Source organism: Nyctereutes procyonoides, unplaced genomic scaffold (assembly GCF_905146905.1).
Source record: "Nyctereutes procyonoides isolate TBG_1078 unplaced genomic scaffold, NYPRO_anot_genome, whole genome shotgun sequence".
Lineage (NCBI taxonomy): Eukaryota > Metazoa > Chordata > Mammalia > Carnivora > Canidae > Nyctereutes > Nyctereutes procyonoides.
The window spans coordinates 57,698,190-57,705,402 of record NW_026575140.1 but is presented as its reverse complement, the minus strand read 5'-3'; the positions used below and the strand labels follow the sequence as shown (position 1 = coordinate 57,705,402).

General features: G+C 44.5%; 1 long non-coding RNA gene across 1 annotated transcript; it reads left to right on the top strand.

The window, feature by feature from the left end:
• The first annotated feature begins 300 nt into the window (after positions 1–300).
• Positions 301–1,425, top strand: LOC129497436 (uncharacterized). Its single transcript, XR_008661942.1, has 2 exons — positions 301–696; positions 1,160–1,425. It is a non-coding gene; the product is annotated as an uncharacterized LOC129497436 (long non-coding RNA).
• The last annotated feature ends 5,788 nt before the right edge of the window (positions 1,426–7,213 follow it).

The following is a 7,213-nucleotide window of genomic DNA, read 5'->3' as shown; positions in this document are numbered from 1 at the left end:
AGGACCTCCCGAAGGAAACCAGTCTCTGCTCTTCCTCCCTCCCTGACCGCTCCGCCTGGGCCTTCTTTGCTAACACCCACTTGTGTCTAACTCAGCCGGAGTACTGGCGGAGGTCGGGTCCCTCCCCCGGGGAAGCCGGCACAGCAGGGGACGGCATGCTGTTGACACCAGCCCTCGAGACGCCGTGAGGGACCAGGATGGATACACAAGAAGACCCGCGGTGATGCTGATGGCGCAGGGAGGCCGGGGGGGGGGGGGGGGGGGGGGGGGGGGGGGGGGGGGGGGGGGAGGCTGGTCCTTCAAGCTTCTCTGAACGCGTGCAAAGCTTGCCCTCCCACACTGACCCTGGTCTGATGTGGGTTAGGTGTGCTCCACGTGGGGAGGGTTTCTGGGCAGCGTGTCAGCCCTGCGGGGGCAGGTGGGGAACGCAAGGCAGCTCCGCTCCGAGCACTGCAGCTCGAGCACTGGGTCTCCTGCTCTCACCCCCTCGCGACCTCGTGCCGCCTCGTGCAAGCCTGGAGCTCCGCCTGCCTGCGCTGTCGGCAGCATCTCAGGAGCCCCGACTTCTGCTCCCATCTCGCTCCCCTCTCCGCAGGCTGTCAACAACCGCCCCCCCCGCCCCCCCCCACTCTGCTCCTGGGGCGCCTCTCCGTCAGCGTCAGCGCCCAGCGCCTTCCACCTGATTCCGAGTGAAAAGTGAGGACGCCGTGGTTCTCCCCACGGCCCGACCCATCGGGCGCCCCATTTCCTCTCTGAACTCATGCTCTGCCTCGCTTTCCCCTGCTGACTCGGCTCTAGCTACAGGGCTTCTGTTCTCTTCCTCAAACATGCCAGGCACGCTCTCACTTTAGGATTTTTTTTTAACCCTTTACTTGCTGTTCTCTCAACAGCAAATGCTTTCCTTCTAGAAGTATCCATGGCTCACACTCCCTTAAGGATTTTCCTTAGAGGTCGCCTTCTTAGCCGGGGCTTCCCTGGACACCTGTAACCCTCCTCCGCCACTGCCACACCTGCTCTTCTATTCCTCCATGGCACTCAGCAGTTTTGGGGGGCATATTATGTGCTTTACTTATTTATTTACCTATTGTTTGTCTTCTTGTACTAAAATCTCTGGGCTCTGTGAGGCTGAAAATTTTCCTTCTTTGTGTTTTGTTGACAGATTTATCCTCAAGTGGGGTGCCAAGGATGCTGTTCAAATTTGGGGCTCCTGTTGGTGTTTAAAATGTATACATCTGGGGATCCCTGGGTGGCGCAGCGGTTTGGCGCCTGCCTTTGGCTCAGGGCGGGATCCTGGAGACCCGGGATGGAATCCCACGTCGGGCTCCCGGTGCATGGAGCCTGCTTCTCCCTCTGCCTATGTCTCTGCCTCTTCTCTCTCTCTCTCTGTGTGACTATCATAAATAAATTTTAAAAAATTAAAATGCATACATCCAAAGCACTGTAAGAATGGTGAAATGTGGGCCCCCAGGGAGCTCGGTGGGGGAGCGTCTGCCTTCGGCTAAGGACCTGACCCTGGGGTCCTGGGATGAGTCCTGCATGGGGCTCCCACAAGGAGCCTGCTTCTCCCTCTGCCTGTGTCTCTGCCTCTCTATGTGTCTCTCGTGAATAAATAAATAAAATCTCTAAAAAACAAAAAAGAATGGTGAAATGCATGCCTACATTTTTGGCAAGAAAAAAATTACTACATGTGTGATATATTTGACAGACTTTGAAAACCATCTGTAAAATTAAAGCTTGATCTTTTGTTACTTGCCTTAAAACTTAAACCGCCATAAAAACAATGACTGCCGTTAATGAGTGCATGGCTTTACTGGAAACTTCATCTCATAGAGGAGGGCAGCTGTGAGAAAATAACCCATTCCATGTGTCAGCTTTGCTGAGTATGTCACTTTGCTGAGTTCTCAGAGCTTGGAACAGTGCTTGGGACAGACAGCATGCCCAGTATTTGTTGGGTGGAAGGATGAGTTGGGGAGCAGGAGATCTTTCAGAGGAGAGAGGAAGTGGATTTCCCAGATAGTGAAGAATTCACAAATGATAAGTGTGCCGCTGGTCCAGCGGGATGTGAGCCCGGTGGCAGGAGGAGCACGGAGGGCTCCTATAGAAATGATTCCAATCAGAAAATGAATTGCTAGCTTAACTTGTGTGTCTAGAAGTATTGGGAAGACATTTACCATCTTAGTAAGAGTTTGGAGATGAATTAATGATAAGCATATAGGAAACTAAGTCAATGAAAAAAATTTGGGCTATTATTAATTCCTAGAAAACATTTTTTTTTTGTAAGAAAAAAATACAAGAGCACCTGGCTCGGTCGGCTAAGCATCCAGCTCTTGATTTTGGCTCAGGTCATGATCTCAGGATCCTGGGATCCGAGTCCCGCATTGGGCTCCCTGCTCAGCGGGGAGTCTGCTTCTCCCTCTCCCTCTGCAGCTCCCCTTGCTCATACTCCCTCTCTCTCAAATAAAAAGTAAAATCTTTGAAAAAGAAAAAAGAAAAGGAAAATAATGACTCTTCTTGATTTCTTATTTAAGCAAAGAGCATGGAAGTCTTGCTTCATTAAAATTAAGAAAGAAATGGTGCCATTATGTGGTTTGGCTGAACTGAGCAGAAAGTGGTGGATTGAAGGCTGTACCCACACCACTGCCAACCTGAGGCCTCGAAAGAAAAGTAAGATTAGCCTCTGTTCTGCCCTGAAAGTTTGTGCCTCCCCCAAATTGGTATGTTGACACCCTCATCCCCAGTGTGATAGTGTTTAGCATGGGGTGTTTTGGAGGTCATTAGGTCATGGGGCTGGAGGCACCATGAATGGGGTTAGTGTCCTTGTAAGAAGAAGCAAGGGAGAGCCTGCTTCGTCTCCTCTGCCCCCCGCCACGTGTAGGAACAATGGCATGATGACCAAGTGACGACCTGGAAGAGGGCTCCCACCGGGCACCGGACCTTGGAGGAACGGCCCCTGTTGGGTCCTGGTGAGGCCTGCCCGCTCCACCATCTGTCTAACCAATGGTAAACGATGCCGCTGAAGAGCTACCATGTGAAAACATCTACAGCTATGAGTATTGATCAGGGTGGGTTGAGATCAATAGCTCCAGGAAATAGAACTTTATTTCTCTCTAAAGGAACAGCCCAGGGCAGGTGCTCCAGGTAACCTGGAAGCTCTACTCCATAGATCAAGGGCCTGGGTTTTTGCAGCCAGGGGTTTTTTATTTCCTGATCAAAGCTGAGTTGTGGTCAGCAGGCAGTGGAACACCATCTGGTCTTAGGGTGTGCCACTGGAGGCATGAGAATGGCCAGGCCACCTGTAGGGTCCAGCTCCCCTATAATTTCATCATTCCTGAGTCTTGAGGGAATGGGTGACCTCCACTCTCCTACTTCCTTCTGAAAAAGGGTACTGTGTTGGGGATTTGGGGAACGAAACAACCCTGGCACTTGGCTTGACATGTGCAGTCTGTATGACTCAAACCTTAGCTGTCTCTTTGGTTCTTCTGGGGGAAGCATGGAAAAGCACATTCTTAAAAAATTACATGTCCAACTAATGAGATGCAGAGTACAAATAACCCAAACCTTAGCATTCCTTGTGACATTGATCTAATCCCTTCAAGAATCCTGGAAAAGAGTCCAGTAAACCAATCAGTTCCTGCAGGCATCTCTGGGGAAATCTGCCACAGCCAACTGGCTTGCTTTCTGATTTTAACTAATGAATTTTCACTTCTGCAGAACTGTTGATATAAACATAGTAAATTGTGTTAGCAAGGACAATGCACTCCACCCTGTTCTGCAAGAAAATAGTCCCAAGCAATTAAATTATCAAGCACTACTTCGGCTAATGAACTTCTTTCCTTTTGTGGCACAACAAGGCCAAGAGTAGTTTCTGTGGGCCACAGCTTCATGAGTGGTTTCTGCCACTCCTTGGAAAGGGAGAAAATTAGTTTTGCTTTCTGCTAGGTTTTTCTTCTCTTCTGTTTGTTATCTTATATATTTTTGCTGGATGACACAGGGCATGTATTCATGAAATACAGATGACATTTATTTATGAGTTGAGGCAAGTGGATATTTTCTCTTTGAGAAAATTGCAGCCCCTATGAATGAGTTTTATACTCTGCTGCTGGACTGTTGTGGGGTCCTGAATCTCAAAGAAGGAGAATCAGTGACCTAAGAAGGCTTCTTGTTCTCGATGACAGGAGCCTATCATCTTCTGAGTCCAGCTGAAGCTCAGGGCTGAGTTGTGTTTTCTGATTGCATATATTTTCCCCCCTTCTTATCCTTGGAAGAAAAGAGATTGTATAAATACCCAAAGTTGCTCATCTCAATTCAGTAGTTTTTTCCCATTGTTCATATAAGGAATGTTTTTCCCTGCATGAAAACCTATATTAATTGAGAGATGAATGATGGAGTATTGTTGATAATTCTGGGATTCTAACGGACTCTGGTTTTTCTGATGATGAAGAAATACATTTGAGGAAGCTGTATGTTCTTTAGTTTTTAAAAATATTTATTTATTTATTTGAGAGAGAGAGAGAGAGAGAGAGAGCATGTGCAAGCAAGTGCATGTGAGTCGGGGAAGGACAAAGAGAGAGAGAATCTCAAGCAAACTCTCCACTGAATGTGGAGCCTGACTGGGTGATCCATCCCAAGACCCTGAGATCATGACCTGAGCTGAACCAAGACTGGGACGATCACCAGACTGAGCAACCCTGGTGTCCCTAAGCTGTATGTTCTTTAAAAAGTATTGGCATAAAAAAAAAGTATTGGCATAGGGACATCTGGGTGGCTCAGTGGTTGGGTGTCTGCCTTCAGTTTGGAGCATGATGCTGGTACAGAGATTGAGGCCCACATCGGGCTCCCTATGGGGAGCCTACTTCTCCCTCTGCCTATGTCTTGGCTCACTCTCTGTGTCTCTCATTAATAATAATAATAATAATAATAATAATAAAGAACTGGCACAATATTAGCAAACCAAATCTAACAATACATCAAAAAAAATCATTCACTACAGTCAATTGGGATTTATTCCTGGGATGCAGGAGTGGTTTGGTCTTCACAAATCAACCAATGTGATGCATCATATCAACGAGAGAAAAAAATGGGAACTGTAAGAACATTTCAATAGATACAGAAAAAGCATTCAACAAAGTATATCACCCCTTCATGATAAAAATGCTCAATAACTGGGCATTGTATGTAAATGATGAATCACTAGAGTCTACTCCTGAAACTAATATTACACTACATGTTAACTAATTAGAATTTTTTTAACTAATTAGAATTTAAATAAAAATTTGGAGAGAAAAATCCAGATTAAGCAGACTGCAAAGCAAGACGAATATGAATATCAGCAGAAAGAGCTGGAGAAAGTCTATAATTCCATCATTACCAATATGTAACAGAGTGCAGGAGGTGTGCCAGGAGGAATGTCTGAGGGCTTCCCTCATGGTGGAGCTCTTCCATCTGGTAGTTCTTCCTCTGGGTCCACCATTGAAGATGTTCATTAAGCCAGCCTGAGCATAGATTTAGCATTGTTCCACAAAACATCAGATGACTCAAATTTGTAGTAAATTCCATGGCATTTTAAAAGTTGAGGTTCTATAGTAAATAACTGGGCATTCTTAATACTTGAATGTGGAATATATGTACAGAGAAAGGAAATAACATTACACTTTATAAGTACTGTAGGTGAAAATGCAATGTCTTAAAAGTATATTTAAAATTGGCACCAAAACAAACAAAAAATCCCAAAAAACCCTACAAAAAATGCTTAACCAAGTAAACTTAGAAGGAATATACCTTAATGTAATAAAGGCAACATATGAAAACCCCACAGCTAACATCATACTCAATCGTGAAAAACTAAGAGCTTTTCCCCTAAGATCTGGAACAAGACAAGGATGTCCACTCTCATCACTTTTATTCAACATGGTACTAGCAGTCCTATCCACAGCAATCAGACAAGAAAAAAGGAATAAAAGACATCCAAATTGATAAGGAAGAAATAAAACTTTCACTATTTGCAGATAATATGATTCTATACATAGAAAACCCTAAAGACTCCCCCCAAAAGCTACCAGAACTTATAACTGAATTCAGTAAGGCCCCAGGATACAAAATGAATATACAGAAATTTGTGGCATTTCTACACACTAATAATGAAGTATCAGAAAGAGAAATTGAGAAAACAATCCCATTTACAGTTTCACCAAAAAAGAATAAGATACCTAGGAATAACCTTGACCAAGGAGGTAAAAGATTGGTACTCTGAAAACTATAAAAACATTGATGAATGAAATTGAAAATGACACAAACAAATGGAAAGACATTTCATGCTCATGGATTGGAAGAACAAATATTGTTAAAATGTCCATACTACAGATTTATTGCAACCTACAGAATTAATGCAATACTTACCAAAATACCAACAGCTTTTTTTCACAAACTATCCTAAATTGTATATGGAACCACAAAAGACCCTAAATAGCCAAAGCAACCTTGAAAATGAAAAACAAAACTGGAGGAGTCACCATCCCAGAGATCAAGTTATACTACAAAGCTGTAGTAATCAAAACACTATGGTACTGGCATAAAAACAGACACATAGATCAACAAAACAGAATAGAAAGCCCAGAACTAAACCCAAACCTATATGGTCAATTAACTTTCAACAAAGGAGGCAAAAATATACAATGGGAAAAAGATGGTCTCTTCAATAAATGGTGCTCAAAAACTGGACAGCTACATGCAAAAGAATGAAAACAGGCCACTTTCTTACACCATACACAAAAATAAAATGGATTAAAGACCCAAATGTGAGGACTGAAACCATAAAAATCCTAGAAAAGAGCACAGGCAGTAAGGTCTCTGACATCAGCCATAACAACTTCTTTCTAGATATGTCTCCTGAGTCATGGAAAAAATTGGCTATTGGGACCACATCAAAATAAAAAGCTTCTGCACAGCAAAGGAAACAATCAACAAAACTACAAGGCAACCTACAGGATAGAAGATACTTGCAAATGACAGATCCAAAAAAGGATGAGTATCCAAAATCTATAAAGAACTTACACAACTCGGGATCCCTGGGTGGCGCAGCGGTTTAGCGCCTGCCTTTGGCCCAGGGCGCGATCCTGGAGACCCGGGATCGAATCCCACATCGGGCTCCCGGTGCATGGAGCCTGCTTCTGTCTCTGCCTGTGTCTCTGCCTCTCTCTCTCTCTCTGTGACTATC